At 40.3% G+C, this 20,309-nt stretch overlaps 1 protein-coding gene across 7 annotated transcripts in view; it reads right to left on the reverse strand.

The window, feature by feature from the left end:
- TFDP2 (transcription factor Dp-2) overlaps positions 1-20,309 on the reverse strand; it is a 189,761-nt gene that overhangs the window by 113,619 nt on the left and 55,833 nt on the right. The gene's annotated exons all lie outside the window — the stretch shown is intronic.

A 20,309-nucleotide genomic window follows, 5' to 3' on the forward strand; every position in this document is an offset into this window, starting at 1 on the left:
TCTCTTGAGCTCAGGAGTTGGAGACCAGCCTGAGCAAGATCAAGACCTCCATCTCTACTAAAATAGAAAACTTAGCCAAGTGTTGGGGTAGGTACGTACAGTCTTAGCTATTTGGGACATTGAGGCAGGAGGACTGCTTGAGCCCAGGAGTTAGAGGTTGCTGTGAGCTAGGCTGACACAATGGCACTCCAGCCTGGGCCACAGAGTGAGACTCCATCTCCAAAGAAAAAGAAAAAAATTTATTTCAACAGTATTCTACAGTACCAAGTCACAAGTTGACTCACTAAAAATGAATTTTGAAATAATACAGAAACAAGATTGCAGATACCCTTTCCTCTAAAAAAAAATGAATCTATTACCCTTATGAAATTTATCACCTTGTTTCTTTCTTTTTCTTTAAATGGCAGGTTAGAGTTTGTTGTCAGGGAGAAAGATTAATAAACATGATGAGCAAAAGAAGGCGAACAGAAGAGGGTGAACAGAACCGCCGGCAGTGGTGGGCGGAAATCCAATGGGGAGCCCCTTTCACTTTGTTTCTTCTTCTTTTTTGTTTTTTTGCAGTTTTTGGCCAGGGCTGGGTTTGAACCTGCTACCTCCAGCATATGGGGCTGGCACCCTACTCCTTGGAACCACAGGCACTGCCTTTTTTTTTTTTTGAGACACTCACTCTGTTACCCTGGGTAGAGTGCTGTTGCATCACAGCTCACAGCAACCTCAAACTCTTGGGCTCATGTGATCCTCTTGCCTCAGCCTCCCAAGTAGCTGGGACTACAGCTGCCAGCCACAACGCCTGGCTATTTTTAGAGGCAGGGTCTCATTCTTGTTCAGGCTGATCCCAAACCTGTGAGCTCAGGCAATCCACCCACCTCAGCCTCCCAAAGTGCTGGGATTACAAGCGTGAGCCACTGCTCCCAGCCAATTTTGATTTTTTTTTTTTTTTGGTTTAGCAGGCCTGGGCTGTGTTTGGACCCTCCATCCTCAGTGCATGGGACCGGCACTCTAACCACTGGGCTCTGAGCACCCCACCTTGTTTCTTAGAGAAGGTTTATCACCCTTTCATAAGAAATAGTAACTAGTTACTTCAAGAAATATAAAAAAATCAGTATTCTTTAGTCCTACTCAGGAGGCTGAAGTGAGAGGATCACTTGAGCTAAAAAATTTAAGATCAGCCTAGGCAATATAGTAAGACTACATCTCTGGGTTTTTGTTTTTTTTTTCTTTTTTTGAGACAGAGTCTCACTTCATCACTCCCAGTAGAGTGCTCTAGCAATCATAGCTCACAGCAACCTCTAACTGTTGGGCTCAAGCAATTCTCTTGCCTCAGCCTCCTGAGAGGCCGGGACTACAGGCGCCTACCACAATGCCTGGCTTTTTTTTTTTTTTTTTGTAGAGATGGGGTCTCACTCTAGCTCAGGCTGGTCTCAAACTCATGAGCTCAGATGATCCACCCACCTCAGCCTCCCAAAGTGCTGGGATTACAGGTGTGAGCCACCTTGCCCAGCTTATACTCTGTAATAGTTTAGGTTAGGTGAACTACTAGAATACAAAATACATTTTTTTCAGATGGAATCTTCCTCTGCCACCCTGTCTAGAGTGCAGTGGCATCATCATAGCTCAATGCAATCTCAAACTTCGGGTCTCAGCCTTCTAAGCATTTGGGACTACAGCCTTGCACCGTCACACCCCAGCTAATTGTTACATTTTTAGTAGAGATGGGGTCTCATTCCTGCTTCTGAGCTCCATTGATCCTCCCACCACAACCTCCCAGAATGCTAGGATTATAGGGGTGAGCCATTGTGCCCTAAAAATTTATAACATTATAATAGAAAAATTGAAAAAATCTATTAAAAAAAAAAAGAAAAGAAAAAATCTATTAACTTGCGGCTCAGGTATAACATATTGCATTATCAAAACTACTTACATACAAATCTACAACACATAATCAAAAACCAGCAAAGTTACACAATATTTGTTCCAAAAGCAGTTAAAAGGAAGAAAAAAGACGGAAGATAAAAGATCTTTTAAAAAACAATTAAAATTTTTTCCTTTTCTTAAAAATCAGGAATGTCTCAGATTTTCAGTTCTAAGAGGTAATTCTTATTTAATTCTAGTATTTTGTTACTTAAAATAGTAAAGAAAACTAATCACCATTACTACATATTTAAGCAAAAATTCCCTTGAAAATAAACATAGGAAAAATACTAGTGAGAAAAAAGATGAGATGGTGAAGGTTCTTCAGGAAAAACAACCTACTGGAATGAACAGGTCAATAAATAAAACTATTTGTAGAATGGGACAGTCATCTATTTTCAGATCATTAAGATATTTTTAAATATCCTGAAACCAAGCCCAGACTCAAAAAGGAAAGCCAGAACCATTCACCGTGCTTACTAAAATACAATCTCTTACTAAACTTGGCACAGTAAGAGAAGCCAAACTCACCCTAATATGACCTTTAAATTCAGAAGTCTGCCAAAGAATTTTATAGAAATAGAAAACAAACGTTGCTTATCCCTACCACTCAAATATAAAATAATATACAAGTTTACTACATATTTCAGGCCTTACATTTATGAAGTAAACTTAAAAAAAAAAAAAGAATTTGGGCAAAAGTTAGCAGCTAGTTTAATTAAACAAGGAACTCTAAAATATATAAGGCACAGCATTTTTAAGATTTTGGAAACTGAAGTAATCTCTTTCTGAAACCAATTCCCTACCTTTGGAACTCCCTTTATCTCATTCTCATCAAGAAATGTGAAGTTCTCACATTTTTATCTCAGCAAAAATGCATTATGTTCCTGCTGTTTTGGCCACAACATGTTTCCTTTATTCCTGCTCCCAGGCAATGAGATTTGTTCAAAAATGTTGCAAAACCTGAAAGAATTGCTTCCAGTATAAATATACGTATAGATACTCCTTGACTTACAATGGGGTTATATCCTGATCAACTCACTGTAAATTAAAAATATTGTAAGTTGAAATGCATTTAATATACTTATCCTATCAAACATCACAGATTAGCCTAGCCTACCTTAAATGTGCTCAGAACACTTACATTAGCCTACAGTTGGGCAAAATCATCTAACATAAAGTCTATTTTATAATAAAGCATTGACTATTTCATGTAATTTACTGAATACTGTACTGGAAGTGAAAAACAGAATGGTTGTATATGGACTCAAAATACAGTTTCTACTGAATGTGTTATCACTTTTGACCACCATAAAGTCAACTCTTAACTTCAGCCAGTTCCCTGAATGATCCCCAGAATCATCTCCAAGAATATAAAGAATTAAAAATAACACAAAACATGGGAAACGGAAGAGCAGAGCGAGGGAAGGAGGGAGGGGGCAGGGCCTTGGTGTGTGCCACACCTTCTGGGGGCAAGACACAATTGCAAGAGGGACTTTACCTAACAAATTCAATCAGTGTAACCTGGCTTATTGTACCCTCAATGAATCCCCAACAACAACAACAACAACAACAACAACAATAATAATATTTTTAAAAGATTAAAATAAAAAAAATTTTTAAAAAAGAGAAAGTATCCATAGTCCAGTTTTGTGAGTGGATCCTAAGATTATGGAACAGTATCAAGAAGGAAGTGGTTGTGAAATTGTTTAAAAAATGCAGTATCAGCAATGCTATGGATGGAACTCAGGATGATGAAATCTACTGGGATCGGGAAAGTGACTCTTTAGAAGACACTAGTAATGCAGAAATTGAAGAAGAAATACTTCTGATATTGACGGTGACAAAGAGCCCTTGGCCTGCTATGATGCATAAATATCATAAATTTGTTACCAATACATAAAATTTATTGTACCTTGAAAAAAAAAAAAAACACAAAACAGGCTCTAATCAACCATACTCTCCAAATAAAGAATTTATAATATGTACTTCTCTCATAACTAAGTAAAATTTAACTAGGGAATTCAAGGTTGATTTGACATGTAAAAATCAATCAATGTAAGTAATGAGCTAAAAATACCACATAATCATTGCAGTAGGGGCAGGAAAGTATTTGACAAAATCCAATAATTATTCATAATCAAAACTCTCAAAAAACTAAGAACAGAAGGGAAGGGAAACTTACTCAACCTGAGAGCAAGCAGCTATGAAAATTCAACAGCTAACTTCATACCTAATAATAAAAGATCCAAAGCTTTCCTCTTAATATGCAGAAAAAAGAAAGGATTTCTTTTCTTTTCTTTTTTCTTTTTTTTTTTTTGAGACCGGAGTCTCACTTTGCTGCCCTCGGTAGCAACCTCAAACTTCTGGGCTCAAGTTATCCCCTTGCCTCTGTTTTTTGTTTTTGTTTTGTTTTGTTTTTTTCTATTTTTAATAGAGACAGTGTCTCACCTTGCTCAGGCTGGTGTCGACCTCCTGAGCTCCCGCCTTGGCCTCCCCAAATGCTAGGATTACAGGTATGAACCATACCCAGCCCAAGGAAAGGATCTCTGCTGTCACCATTTCTATCAAACCTTGCACTTAAAATCCTAATGAGTGAAACTAGCAAAGAAAAAGAAATACAACTAGAAAATAAGAAGTAAAACTGTCCTTATTCACAGATCACATAATCATTTATGCAGAATATTCTAAGGAATCCATAAAATAGCTACTAGAATTATAAATGAAGTTTTCATGGTGGCAGGCTACAAGACAAACTGTATCACTACATACTAGCAAAAAACCCTGGAAATTGAAATTTTAAAAACCACTTGAAATAAAACATACACCTAAAGCTAATTAATAAGAAATTATAGCAAGGTTGCAGAATATAAGTTAATATACAAAAGTTGATTGCTTCAAGGAGAATTGTAATAGAAAAGAATATAAGGGTGGCGCCTGTGGCTCAGTGAGTAGGGCACGGGCCCCATATGCCAAGGGTGGTGGGTTCAAACCCGGCCCCGGCCAAACTGCAACAAAAAAATAGCCAGGCATTGTGGCGGGCGCCTATAGTCCCAGCTGCTCGGGAGGCTGAGGCAAGAGAATCGCGTAAGCCCAAGAGTTAAGAGTTTGCTGTGAGCCGTGTGACGCCACGGCACTCTACCCGAGGGCAGTACAGTGAGACTCTGTCTCTACAAAAAAAAAAAAAAAAAGAATATAAAAGAACTCATAGAATGGAATGTGATATACTCCTTTAAAAAGCATTAGGTAGATAGAAATTGATAAAAAATATATAGTTCTAGAAACATTTGTATTTTTTGTGCACAAATAAACACATTGAACAACAGAATAAAGAGTAAGAGTGAGAAAATGGCATCCTTTTTTATATCATTTTATATCATATCTAGTCTGGTTTGCATATGTTTTTTAGTAGACATAGTCATGCTGTAAAATTTTAATTCAGGTTTAATATGAATACATAGAAATGCGTAAGTCATAATTGTGCTTGGAAAGAATGACCCACAGTGAACATTATCTATGTACCCACTATCCATGTTACCAAGTGGAACATTACCACTAGCAGAGAAGTCTCTCCATATAACTGATCCCCCTCTCATTCTGAAAGTCATAATTCACAACACCTTATTTGCTTGCTTGTGAACAGTAAATAAATAGAATCTTCATTATGTTAAAAAAAAAAAAAAGTTGATTGCTTTCTTATGTGCCAGCAATAAAAAATTTGAATTTGAAATGAAGACATAAGACCACCAGACACAGTGGCTGATACCATGGTGGCTCCCAGCAACATGGAAGGCTGAGGTGGTAAGATCATTTGAGACCAAGAGTTCCAGATCTGCCTAGCCAATATAGCAAGACCCTTATTTCTAAAAGAAAAAAAAAATTAATAAGAAAAAATTGCCAGGTGTGGTGGCATGAACCTGTAGTCTCAGTGACTTGGGAGGTTGAGGCAGGAAGATCACTTGAGCTCAAGAGTTCTAGGTTAGGCAGGGCAAGGTGGCTTACGCCTACAATCCTAGCACTCTGGGAGGCTGAGGTGTGTGAACTGCTTGTGTTCAGGAGTTCAAAACCACCCTGAGCAAGAGACCCTTATCTCTACTAAAAATCAAAAAATTAGCAGGCATCATGGGGGGCACCTGTAGTCCCAGCTACTGGGGAGACTGAGGCAAGAGGATTGCTCAAGCCCAAGAGTTTGAGGTTGCTATGAGCTATGCCATGTCACTCTACCCAGGGTGACAGAGCGAGACTCTGTCTCAAAAAAATAAAAAAAACAAACAAAAAGAGTTCTACATTACAGTGAGCTGTGATCACACCACTGCGCTCCAGTGTAGGTGACAAAGTAAAACCTTGTCTCTATGAAGCCACAATAATCAAGACAGTGTGGTAGTGGCAAAAATAGAAAAACAGATAACAGAATAGAATAGACAGTGCAGAAATAGAACCATACAAATGTAGTCAACTAGTCTTTTGGGACAAAGACAATTCAGAGTAAAGAAATGGCCTTTTCAACAAATGAGGCCAAGTGAACTAGATATCTACATGAAAAAAAAATCTAGATACAGATTTTATACCCGTTACAAAAATAGATCACAAACTTAAACAAAAATGCATAATTATAAACTAGAAGAAAGTAAAGAGGAAAATCTAAGTGATCTTAGATTTGCCAATGACTTTTATAGATCACAAACTTAAACATAAAATGCATAATTATAAACTAGAAGAAAGTAAAGAGGAAAATCTAAGCGATCTTGAATTTAGCAATAACTTTTTTAGATACGACAGTAAAAGAATGATACATTTAAAAAAAGTGACAGGCAGACTTCATTAAAATTAAGAACTTCTCCTCTAGACTAGTTACAGTGGCTCTCGCCTGTGATACTAACACTCTGGGAGGCCGACGCACGTAGATCCTGGAGCTCAGGACTTCGAAACCAACCTGTACAAGATGAGACCCCACCTCTACAAACAGTTGGGCATTGTGGCGGATGCCTGTAGTCCCAGCTACTCAAGAGGCTAAGGCAAGAGGATTGTTCAAGCTCAAGAGTTAGAGGTTGCTGTGAGTTATGATGCCATAGCACTCTACCCAGGGCAACAGAGTGAGACTTCTCTCTGTGAAAGACAGTGCCAAAGCCATAAGATTTTGCATATCCTTAGAAGAAACATTATGTTTTTGTGTTGGTAGGTCTGTATGGCTCATTATTCCTCACTTCTTTAAACAAATCATATTATTTATTTTATTTATTTTTTTTTTACAGACAGAGTCTCACTTTATTGCCCTCAGTAGAGTGCCACACCGTCACAGCTCACAGCAAACTCCAACTCATGGGCTTAGGCGATTCTCTTGCCTCAGCCACAACGCCTGGCTATTTTTGGTTGCAGTTTGGCAGGGTTTGGTTTGAACCTACTACCCTTGGTATATGGGGCCGGCGCCCTACCCACTGAGCCACAGGCACCACCCCCACAAATCATTATTATTAACAAGAAGAAAAGTAGCACGGAATGAATGCTTACTATATGCTAACCATCTTACTAACTGCTTTATGGGCAATACCTCATTTAATCCTTACACACTCAATGCTTCCATTGTTATCTGCATAATTGCAGAGGTAGAATTGTGGCTTAGAGAAATAAAATTGCTTACATTCACATATTTGATTGGTATAAGAAAGGGAGCCAAGATTACATCCTAGACCTCCACAGGGCTTGTTCTTACTACACTGTACTAGCTTCTATGAAAAACTAAGCAAGTGTGGTTATCACAGACACAAAGAATAACAGTGGGTGCCATCCGAGGAGCTGTCATCCAGCCTATGTGGCAGGAAGTGGCATTGGCCCTGACATCCTAATGGCTAACAAGTGGCTGAGGCAGTATGAATAACCAATAGCTCCTGGACAATTACCTGGCAGTGAGGATAAATCCCAAAAGTTATGAGCAGAACACAAAGGAGCAAGACATCAGCCGAGATCAACCCCTGCAAGGCTTGGAGGGTAGTGGCAAGGGTAGGGGGAAAGGTTTCTTTCTCACTCTCCCACAACTCTGGCAGTCAGTGGGCTCTCAAGCTGCTACCCTCACAAACCCCAAAACGGCTGCCACCAGTGAACTGGGAACCTTGGGGTCACTTCCCATCACTACAGACCTGAGCCAGGAAGGAAGGCAAAGGACTGCTTCTTTTTTCTATTAATTTCAGATTAATATTTTTTCTTCACCCACCAGGTACCTTTGTCCTCCCCAGAGAGCTTCAGCCCCTCCCTTTTCATCTCATTTGTGACTACACAAACATTTCCCAACTCCAGTCCAGAATACAGGAGCCACAGGCCATCGGTGGGGCCCAGAGTACGTGCATCACCCACAGCCTGGATATTCTGTGTGGGCTGCCTTTTGGAGAGAGGAACAGAGACCATCTGAGCGCTAACTTTCTAACATTCATAATCTTTTATCCCCTTCTCTTGCCCTGTCTGTAGCTGCTAAGAGAGGACTGAACCAGCGCTACCAGGAACTGCTTTTCTCCTCTACTGGTACATCCACCACCCCAGGGCTCCCACAGAGAGCCGAGTTCTGCCCTTTCCTCTAGGATGGCACAGTAGACAGAGGGGTCCTGAGGCTGAGCTCCCTGCCAGCTAGCCCTCCCGGATGCAGCCTGACGGGGACTCCATCAGCGCGGGGCATGCCCTGAGGTGGAGGGATAGCGAGTCTGCCTGGGCATCCCGGTGGGCGACTCACGACCAGTGAGCCTCCCCCTGGCACGGTGAGGATTGATCTTCAGGGACCCGGGACAGGCCCGCAGGTCTCAATAGCATTCCTCCGGGGCAAGTTGAGAGGTTCGTGACTTAGTCCCTGGAGGCCAGGGTACCCTCGAGGACAGCTTGGGGAGACAATGCAATGTGGGTCCTAACCACAGCATGCTTGCGGGGCGCCCTCCCCTGGACGGACCTCAGCGGCTCAGACTTCAGACTGAATTTCAGACGGCGATGCCTCCTCAAGCAGACTTCCCGGTTGGGTGAGGCCAGTGCAGCGCCTCCCTAGCGGCCTCGCCTAGCAGCTGGGAGCCGACCTTTGAATGGGAGGCTGAGGGCAGGCTCACTCAAAAGGGCAGCTTTTGTGGAGGCCGGGGACAGGCTCGCTCAATCCAACTCTATCAAGACCCCCCCCAACGCACCCACCCACCCACCTCCGCTGTGGAAGAAAATCAGGACTCACCTGAAGTTCTAGGGCGCCAACCACCACCTAGGGCAATCAAGTGCTTCTCCTGAGAAACTAGAACCGGTCACAGGACCCAAGAACAACCCTGCCTCAAGCGCCACCTACTGACAGGGAGGTCGATTTATAAGCCCTTTTACTCCATTTACTGGCTCAATCACACAATGTGGTTGAGACTCACCCCACAAGCCCCATCCACTGTCTCAGAGATTAAATTTGGCATGCCATTATCTAAACAAAAGAAAATTCAAAAGTAAGCAAAAGCTGCTCCAGATGAGAAGGAATCGGCAGATTTCTGAATACATGGAAAGTCAGAGTGAAAGGACACCCCCAAAAGAAAACAATAAGTCTGAAACCAACAAAAATGACTGATAAAGAATTTCAACCACGGATTGCAAGGAAGCACAACCAAATACAAGAAAAAACAGAAACATAATACAAAGAAACCACAAAAACAATGTAAGAAATGAATGAAAAACTCACTGAAGAAGCAAAATTATTTTAAAAACTCAAGCAGAGCTTTTGGAAATGAAAAATTCATTCGAGGAAATACAAAACACAGTGGAAGGCCTTACAAACAGCCTAGATCAGGCAGAAAAATCTCAGAGCTAGAAGACAACACCTTTGAAGTAAAGTAGCCAGTCAAAGAAAAAGAACAGAGAGGCTCAGCGCCCATAACTCAGTGGTTAGAGCACCAGCCACATGTACCGGGGCTGGTGGGTTCAAACCCAGCCTGGGCCTGCTAAACAACAACAATGAAAATAGCTGGGCATTGTGGCAGGCACCTGTAGTCCCAGCTACTTGGGAGTCTAAGGCAAGAGAATCGTTTAAGCCTAAGAGTTGGAGGTTGCTGTGAGCTGTGATGCCACAGCACTCTACTGAGGGCAACATAGTGAGACTCTGTCTCAAAACAAAAAAAAGAACAAAGAGGACAGAACAAAACTACAAGAAATTTGGGATTATGTAAAAAGTCCTAACATAAGAATCACAAGCATTCCTGAGGCAGAAGAAGAAAATATACTGAAATAGCTGCTGCAGCCTTGAAATGGCGACACCACCCCCTTAGACCAGGGACAAGGGAGGAGAGAGGGATGGGGAACTGGGATAAGAACTCCCTGAAGCTGCTGCGGCCCTGAAAAGATGACATCACTCCCTTAGACCAAGGGCGGAGGGAGGAGGGAGGAATAAAGAAACAGAATAAAAACTTACTGAACTTATTTTCTTTTGAAAAATTGCTTATTTATCTGCTAACCACACCTGCAAAGTCTGCTTCTGTGAAGACCAGCTGTAAAATCCAGCTGCTTGCTTGATCAGCTCAGCCAGCCCCTACCCCATGCCCTTACCTTATAAAAACCCAGACCCCCAACTGGTCGGGGCTGCTCTCTCACAGTCTCTCTCTGCTCTCTCACGGTCTGTCTCTGGGACTGTGGAGACAGCCGCCAGCTGGCTAATAAAGACTCCATTTGGACACTTTTAAATTGGCCATGTGGTCCTTTCTCACCCACAACAATACATGGGCTGGAAAACTTATTAGAAGGAATACCTAAGGAAAATTTCCCAGGTCTTACTAAAAAATCTGACATCCAGGTACTAGAAGCACAATGGACTCTTGAGAGATTCACCACCAGGAAACAATCACCATGACATACACATCAGATTGGTCAAAGTTAACACTAACAAGGAAACCTATGAACCATAAGGTAAAAAAGCATCAGGTAATTTATTTGCAAAGGAAAATCCATCAGACTAACTGCAGACTTCTCAAATGAGACCTTACAAGTCAGAAGGGACTGGCGCTCCCTTATCAGTCTTCTCAAACAGAATAATGGCCAACCTAGAATTTTGTATCCTGCAAAACTAAGTTCCTTAATTGGGGGAGCAATAAAGACTTTCCCAGACAAGCAAACAATGAGGCAATCTGTCCAGATAAGACCAGACCTGCCACATAAGTTCTCAGAACTGTAGTGCACATGATCAAAACAATAGACATCTGCCAGTATAAAACCGTCCAAAAGTTAAAGGTCAGAGCCAGACACTACAATGGCTCAAGAAGTTTAAAAAAATAATAAATAAGCAAATTTTTTGGCTACGTGCATTACATTTTTTTTTTTTTGAGACGGTGTTTCAAGCTGTTGCCCTGGGTAGAGTGCTGTGACATCATAGCTCACAGCAACCTCCAACTCTTGGGCTTAAGCAATCCTCTTGCCTCAGTTTTTCTACTTTTAGTAGAGACGGGGTCTCTGTTTTGCTCCAGCTGGTCTCGAACTCCTGAGCTCAAGCAATCCACCTGCCTCAGCCTCCCAGAGTGCTAGGATTACAGGCATGAGCCACTGCACCCAGCCAACATACACTTTTGTACAGTTTAAGTCAAGGTTGTAATTTTGTCCATCCCCCAGATAGTGTACATTGTATTTATTAAGTGTGAATTTATCCATTCCCACCTTCCCCACCTGCTTGATTTCCATTGAATTTTACTACCATATGTGCACATGCATGTTGAGCATTTTTTCCAATTTAAAAGTGAGCACATTGGTATTTTTTTTTTTTTTAGATTCCTGTGATACTTCACTTAGGAAGATGGTCTTCAGTTCCATCAAGGTTGTTACAAAAGGTATTAGTTCACCATTTGCTTTTATGGCCAAGTAATACTCCATGGTATACATATACCAAATTTTGTTAATCCACTCATATATTGATGGGCACTTGGATTGTTTCCACATCTTTGCAATTGTGAACTGTGCTGTTATAAACATTCAAGTGAAAGTATCTTTTTTATAGAATGTCTTTTTTCCTTTGGGTAAATACCCAGTAGTGGAATTGCTGTACAAAATCGTAGATCTACGTTTAGTTTTTTGAGGTATCCCTGTACTATTTTCCATAGTGGTGGCATCATAGCTCACTGCAACCTCAAACTCCTGGGTTCAAGCGATCCTCCTGCCTTAGCCTCCCAAAGTGCTAGGATTACAGATATGAGCCCCATCACCTGGGAGGTGAAAAACAGGCTGACACTGGATTTAGCAACAATTTCATGGATATGCCAGTAAAACAAGGCAACAACAATAAATACGTGAATAAATCATAAAAATTAAAAACTTTCGTTTCTCAAAGGCTAATTATCAAGAGAGTAAAAAGACAACCTGAATGGAAGAAAATATTCACAAATCATATATCTGATAAGAGATTAATCTTTAGAATATGTAAAGAATTTGTAAAACTCAACAACAAAAAAGCAATCAATCCAATTCAAAAATAGTCTAAAGACTTGAATAGACATTTCTCAAAAGAAGAAATAGCCAATAAGCAAACAAAAAGATATTCAACATTATTGGTCATTAGAAAATGATAGTTGGGGGGGCACCTAAGGCTCAACGGAGTAGGGCGCCAGCCCCATATGCAGGAGGTGGCTGGTTGAAACTCAGCCCTGGCCAAAAACTGCAAAGAAAGAAAATGAAAGTCAAACACAATGAGAACACTCCACATCCACTTGATTGGCTATCATACTAACAATTTTTTAAACGCCCCCCCAAATACAGTAAATCTCCATAGTTGGTCACCTCTTTACATTGACCACTTCCTTAAGTTGACCTAATTTTCACAGACTAGTCATGCACCTATGTATCAGTATAGTAGGCCTAGCTTCTTATGTCGACCATCTCTCTCTGTTGACCAATTTGTTACAGCCCCTTGGGTGGTCAACTTACAGACGTTCTACGGATAACAGGTATTGGTGAAGATATGCATTGCTGATGGGGAAGTAAAATGGTACAGCCACTGTGGAGAACAGTGTGTTGATTACTCAAAAGTTTAAACAACTACTACATAACCCAGCAATTCCACTCTTAGGTATATGTCCAAAAGAACTGAAAAGGAGGGACTCAAAAAGACATACGTACAAAAACATTCAGAGCAAAATTATCATCATAGCTGAAAGGGGGAAATAACTCAAATATCCATTAACAGATGAATACATAACCAAAGTGTGGTACCTACAGACAATGGAATATTATTCAACCATGAAAGGGATGAATTTTGATATATGCTATAGCATGGATGGACTTTTACAATATTATGTTAAGTGAAGTAAGCCAGACACAAAATAATATTGGATAGCCAGCAATAGTGGCTCACCCCTATAAACTAGCACTCTGGGAGGCCATGGCAGGTGGATTGTTTGAGCTTAGGAGTTCCAGACTAGCCTGAACAAGATTTAGACCCCACCTCTACTAAAAATAGAAAAATTACCCAGGCATGGTAGCATGCGCCTATTGTCTCAGCTACTTAGGAGACTGAGGCTGGAGGATCTCTCACACCTAGGAGTTGGAGGGTGCAGTGAGCTAAGAGGACGCCCCTGCAATCCATCCAGAGTAACAGAGGGAGACTTTGTCTCAAAAAAAAAAAAAAATTGGATGAGTTCGCTTATATAAGGCACCTAGAATAGGCAAAGTCATAGAGACAGAAAGTAGAATGAATTCTACTGGGAGCTAGGGTGAGGGGAGTACGAGGAGCTATTACATACTGCGTACAAAGTTTTTGGCATAGAAGTAGTAATGGTTATACAACACTGTGAATATATTTAATGCCAATGGATCATACATTTAAAAATGGTTAAAATGATAAATACATCATTTATATTTGACCACAATTTTTTTTTAAGTAAGACTGTTTATTTTTTGTTGTTGTTATTGCAGTTGTCATTGTTGTTTAGCTGGCCCAGGTTGGGTTTGAACCCTGTGACCTGGGTATATGTGGCCAGCGCCCTACCCACTGAGCTATGGGCACTGCCTTGACCACAATTTTTAATAATGATAGCTATTAGCAGTCACTCCCTATTCTGCTCCCCCCATTTTCCCAAGCCTGTTCCTGGCAACGATGTACCTACATACTCTTGCCTACATGAATCTGCCTACTCTGGACATTTTGCATAAAAGGAATCAAACAATATGTGGCCTTTATCTGGCTTCTTTTACTTACCATAATGCTTTCAAGGTTTTTTGTTTGTTTGTTTTGAGACAGAGTCTCACTATGTCGCCCTTGGTAGAGTGCCAGGGCATCACAGCTCACAGCAACCTCCAACTCTTGGGCTTAAGCGATTCTCTTGCCTCAGCCTCCCAAGTAGCTGGGAATACAGGCACCCGCCACAATACCCGGCTGTTTTTGTTGTAGCCATCATTGTTGTTTAGCAGGCCTGGGCTGGGATTGAACCCACCAGTCCCGGTATATGTGGCCAGTGCCCTACCCACTGAGCTACAGGCACCAAGCCAATGCTTTCAAGGTTTATCCAAGTTGTAACATGAATCAGTACTTCATTCCTTTTCATTGCTCTATAGTATTACATTGTAGTATAGATAGACAACACTTTGTGTAACCATTCACCAGCTGATGGACAGCTGATTGTTTCCACTTCTTGGCTATTATGAATAATGCTGCTAGAAGTTTTTAAGTAACCACGGTTTCAATTCTCTTATGTATAGTCCTAAGTGTAGAACTGCTGAATCATATGGTAACTCTATGTCTGTTTGAGGATGTGCCAGACCATTTTCCAAAGCAGCTGCACCATTTTATTTATTTATTTATTTATTTTTATTTTATTTTATTTTTTTGAGACAAGAGTCTCATTTTGTCGCCTCTGATGCTATGGCATCACCAGTTCATAGCAACCTCAAACTCTTGGGCTCCAACAATCCTCTTGCCTCAGCCTCCCAAGTAGCTGGGACTACAGGAACCTCACACACACACACAAAGCCTGGCTAGTTTGAAGACAGGGCTTTGTTCTTCCACAAGCTGGTCTTGAACTCCTGATCCACCTGCCTCGCCTCCGCAGTACTAGGATTACAGGTGTGATCCTGGGCAGCTGCACCATTTTACATTCCCACTGCATGAGGATTCTCATTTCTCCTTTTACTTGCCAACACTTGTCATTACCTGTCTTTTTTTATTCTAGCCAGCTTAATGGATGTGAAGTCACTGTGGTTTTGATTTTTATTTTCCTAATGATGTTGAGCATCTTTTCCTGTGCATACTGATCATTTGTGTTCTCTGCCCATTATGTGAGGACATGCTGAGAAAGTAGCCATCCACAAGCCAGAAACAGGGCTCACTGAATTGGCCAGCACCTTAACCTTGTACTCACCAGCCCATACAACTACATTTTTGTTGTTTAAGCCATTTTGTTATAGCAACCGGAGTGACTACTCTGTTTCCCCGAAAATAAGACATCCTCCGAAAATAAGACCTACTTACAGGAAAGATAAGACGTCCCCTGAAAATAAGACCTAGTGCGTCTTTGGGAGCAAACCTTAATATAAGACACTGTCTTATTTTCGGGAAAACGGGGTAATACAACATCCTTTGAAGAACAAAAATTTTTAATTTTGATGAAGCCCAATTTATTGACTTTTTCTTTTGTCTCTGTGCTTTTGGTGTCTTATCTAAGAAATCACTGAATATTTATACCTGTATTTTCTCCCAAGAGTTTTATACTTTTAGCTTAACAATTTACTTTTAAAAAGCATGAAAAAAGAATAAAACACCTAGGAACAAATTTAACAACCTAAGTATAAGATGTATACCCTGAAAATTATAAAACATTGTCAAAAGAAATTAAGGAAGACTTAAATAAACGGAAAGGCATCCATGTTTATGGGTTGGAAGACTTAATATTGGTAAGGTAGCAATAATTCCCCAACAGATCTACAGATTCAATACAAATCCTACCCAAATCCCAGCTAGTATTTTTTTTTTCTACAAAAAACTGGCAAGCTGATTCCAAAATTCTTATGCAAGGGTCTCTGAAAAGCTAAAAAACAAACAAAAAAGAAGTACACGAAATAAGGAGAAATACACTATATAATGACATTTCAGTCAATGAGAGATTGCATATATGATGGTGGTCCCATAAAATTAGAATACTACATTTTTGCTGTGCCTTTTCTCTGTTTAGATATGTTAGATACTTACCATTGTGTTAAAATTACCTATAGCAATCAGTAGTGTGACATGCTGTGCAGGTTTGTAGCCTAGGAGCAATACAGGCTATACAGCCAAAGTGCATAATAGGTGATACCATCTAAGTATAAGTTCTCTCTATGATATTTGCCCAACAATGAAATTGCCTAACAACACATATCCAAGAATGTATCCCTGTCATTAGTCAATGCATAACTGACCTATGTGTGTGTATGTGTGTATGTTGTGTGTGCGTGTATATACTGGTGTCTGCCCCTAGCCCCACATATCCCAGAATGTATCTCTGTCATTAGTCAATGCATAACCGTGTGTGTATGTATGTATATAAATATATATGTATGTGTGTGTGTATGTGTGTGTCACACACACACACTGGTGTCCGCCCCTAGTCCTAGGTACAGAGCTCCTAAAACTCTTATAATTTCCTGACTGATACGGGTGCTAGGACAATCACTTGTTCTAATATTCATTCTCTGCCCTGGTTACAAATACCTCCGTAGACAGGAATACTAGGAGGATCTTTTGTTCTAATACATGGTCTTTGGACCCATTTCCTGATACAGAACTCCTAAGACTTTTATAATTTTCTGAGTGATAGGAGTGTCTGACACAGAGTTCCTAAATCCCTTGGAATTTCTTTGGGTGACAAGAGTGTCTTTTGTTCTAATGAGTTGATTCTTGGTGGGCTTCTGGATGGGGACTGGTCACCAGAAAGATCAAGCCATGATTATAAGTTTGGAGTTTTCAATCACACCCTGTATTCATAAGAGATGAGAGGCTGGAAATGGAGTTAATAATTAATCATGCCTACATGACGAAGGCTCCATAAAAATCCCTGAACTATGAGGTTTGGCACACTTCCAGGTTGGTGAACATATCTGTATGCTGGGAGGGTGGCAGGCCCCAACTCCATGAGGATAGACGCTCCTCCCTAGGTAATTCTTCACCTCACTGTTCATCTATATTCTTATTACACCCCTTGTTAATTAGTCGATAAACATAAGTAAATGTATTTCTTTTCTGCTACAGTACTGTAAGCTGCTCTAGCAAATTAATCAAACTGAATAGAGACTTGGGGAAACCCCAATTGATACTGTCAAAAGTGCAGTTCTCAACATGGGGCTTATGAATAGCGTGTGAGGTGGGGAAAAGTCTTGCAGAGCTGAGCCCTTAACTAGTAGCATCCGAAGCTCTCTCCAGGTCGATAGTGTCACAATTGAATGCTTGCTAGTGGGTAGAAATCTCCACATATTTTGGTGACCAGAGGCTAAGTGTTTTGTGTTGAATAGTGTAGGTGAACAGGAAAAACACTCTGCTTTTTTCCCTATCCTTAATAAAGTGATACCACCAAAGAGAACTCTACAAGTAAAATGGATGATGCCAACATTGTATGCATACATTACATCATATATAGAGAGACACATCATATATATAAAATAACAAAAAACACTAACATATCCAATAATAAGCCAATAGATACATATTTAATAAATTATGATTCATATATACAATGAAATAATATGAAGTTCTAAGAATGGTATTTACGAAGACTGTCAAAATAAGGGAAGTGTTTTTTAATTTGGTCAAAAAAGCAAAATATAAAACTACATACATAATTGTAATACTCAATATATACTGATATCAGGAGATGAATACAAGTTATATTTGAGCACCTCTTTTTTTTTTTTTTTTTTTGTTGCAGTTTGGCCGGGGCTGGGTTTGAACCCGCCACCCTCAGCATATGGGGCCGCCACCCTACTCACTGAGCCACAGGCGCTGCCCTTGAGCACCTCTTGTAATTACAGAAGTCAATTGAGTATTACAATTTTAATACAGTTTTTTCCTTTCTTAAAATGTATATACACTTTTTTGTACACTCTGTGCGTGTGTGTATACTACTTTTAACTACAACACAAATATATAATAAATGAAAACAATAAGTAAAAAAGAAAAGATTGTGTTATAATTGGCTCAGCACCTGTAGCTCAAGCAGCTAGGGCGCCAGGCACATACACCAGAGCTGGCAGGTTCCAATCCAGCCCCAGCCTGCCAAACAACAATGACAACTACAACCAAAAAAGAGCCGGGCATTGTGGCAGGCACCTGTAGTCCCAGCTACCTGGGAGGCTGAAGCAAAAGAATCACTTAAGCCCAAGAGTTTGAGGTTGCTGTGAGCTCTGATGCCACAGCACTCTACCCAGGGTGACGGCTTGAGATTCTGTCTCAAAAAAAAAAGATTGCATTATAATAGTATTTTTTTTTTTTTTTTGAGACAGAGTCTCACTCTGTCACCCTGGGTAGAGTGCCATGGCATCATTGTAGGTCACAGAAACCTCAAACTCTTGCTTAAGCAATCCTTTTGCCTCAGCCTCCAAGTACCTGGGACTATTGGCACCCACCACAACTCCCAGCTATAGTTTTTCTATTTTTAGTAGAGTCTGGGTCTCGCCCTTACTCAGGTTGGTCTTGAACTCCTGAGCTCAAGCAAACCACCCACCTCAACCTCCCAGAATGCTAAGATTACAAGTGTGAGGCATCTATCTGGACTTAGAATTTTTTTTCTATTTTTCAAAATTTGCTATAATGTGATTGCCATATCATTTCAATTAAGAAAAATACTTTTCTATGTTTTACTTTCAATTCAACTCTCATCTTGGGTCTATAATAAATATTACCTGAATTTCACCAATTTAAAAAAAGTTTACACTTTGTTTTCCAAATTGTGTTGATTCATTTAATGTTAAGTTCCTTCTGCTATCATCAGCCAACAGCTCAAAGAAAAGTAACAATTTTCTTTTAAAATATATAGCTATTTCAGCTGGGCTACTGGCACATGCCATTAGTCCCAGCTACTTAGGAGGCTGAGGTGGGAGATTGCTTAAGCCCAGAAGTTTGAGAGGAGCCTGGGCAACACAGTAAGACCCTGTCTTAAAAAAAATAGATATTTCTAAATTAGTCTTTATCTTTTAAATAATTCTCTATCTCCACCTTTTGTATATGTTTTATGATGTTAAGCAAACTGAGGAAGTTTTACTTTGTAAATAAACTTCATTGTTATTAACATACATGCAAGGCTGACCTTTCTAACTAGCTTTCTTACCCTTCAGATGCCTAATCTCCCATCAAAGACAACCTTCCTCACCGAAACCCTCATTCTCTTCCTTTGTGTTTTTGTTTTGTTTTCTAAAAGACAGAGGTTCACTCTGTTGCCCTGGGTAGAGTGCAGTGGCACTATCATAGCTCAATGCAACCTCAAACTCCTGGCCTCAACGGATACTCCTGCCTCAGCCTCCTGAGAAGCTGGGACTATAGGCACATACTACCACATCCAGCTAATTTTTCTATTTATTTTTTTTAGTTTTTCTGGTAGAGACGAAGGTCTCACTCTTGCTCAAGCTAGTCCTCAAGCCATGTTCCTGTCTCAGCCAGACAGAGTGCTGGGATTATAGGCATGAGCCACTGAACCGGGCCTGTCTTCTACCCAATGAAGGCATTTTTCTGTGTCACCCTTCCCCTTTATGACTTGTTATCCTCTCCCTTCCTATTTTCAAGACTGTTGCATCACTCCCTTATCCCCATCACACTACTTGATAAAGTTTTCTATATTTATTTTTTTCATTTGGGGATTAACATGAGGGTACAAATGATTATGTTACAATGTTTGTGTTTCCAGTATCTATACCAAGCTTATGGTTCCCAGCTTCCTCCTTTGATCTGAATATTACATTTTATTAGAGCAAAGATTCCCAACTATCTGTTGTAAATAAGCTTTGGTATCCTAAGATACTGATCCCTTCAGTCCTCAGGGCAGTCAGGAGTGGTCTGAGCAGCTGGAGCTTCCAGTTAGCTCACTCCTAAGAGCCCTTCTGTTTAGCCCGTGTACACTCAAACACTGGCATCATTTTTTATGTATGCCATCATGTGAAAAAAAATCTGAGAAGTATCAGTCTCGAAGTAACTCTTAAATGGCCTAACAATACATACTTAAACTCCCAGAATAAGTCCCAGCACATATTATTAAGCTAGACATGTTAATATTAAAATGTAGCTTCTATAGACTTCTCTCCAGAGTACATCTTCCACTTTAGACATAAGCCCTTTGATGAAGCCATTTCCCTCATAGCTATTTGTATTGGCATACACTCTGCTCCTACCTTCTGTAATAAGATCATTGATCAAAGATCTCAGAGATCTCTTAGGAAAGAGAAAAAAAATCACACTCAAAACCCCCAGCTTC

Source organism: Nycticebus coucang, chromosome 8 (assembly GCF_027406575.1).
Source record: "Nycticebus coucang isolate mNycCou1 chromosome 8, mNycCou1.pri, whole genome shotgun sequence".
Lineage (NCBI taxonomy): Eukaryota > Metazoa > Chordata > Mammalia > Primates > Lorisidae > Nycticebus > Nycticebus coucang.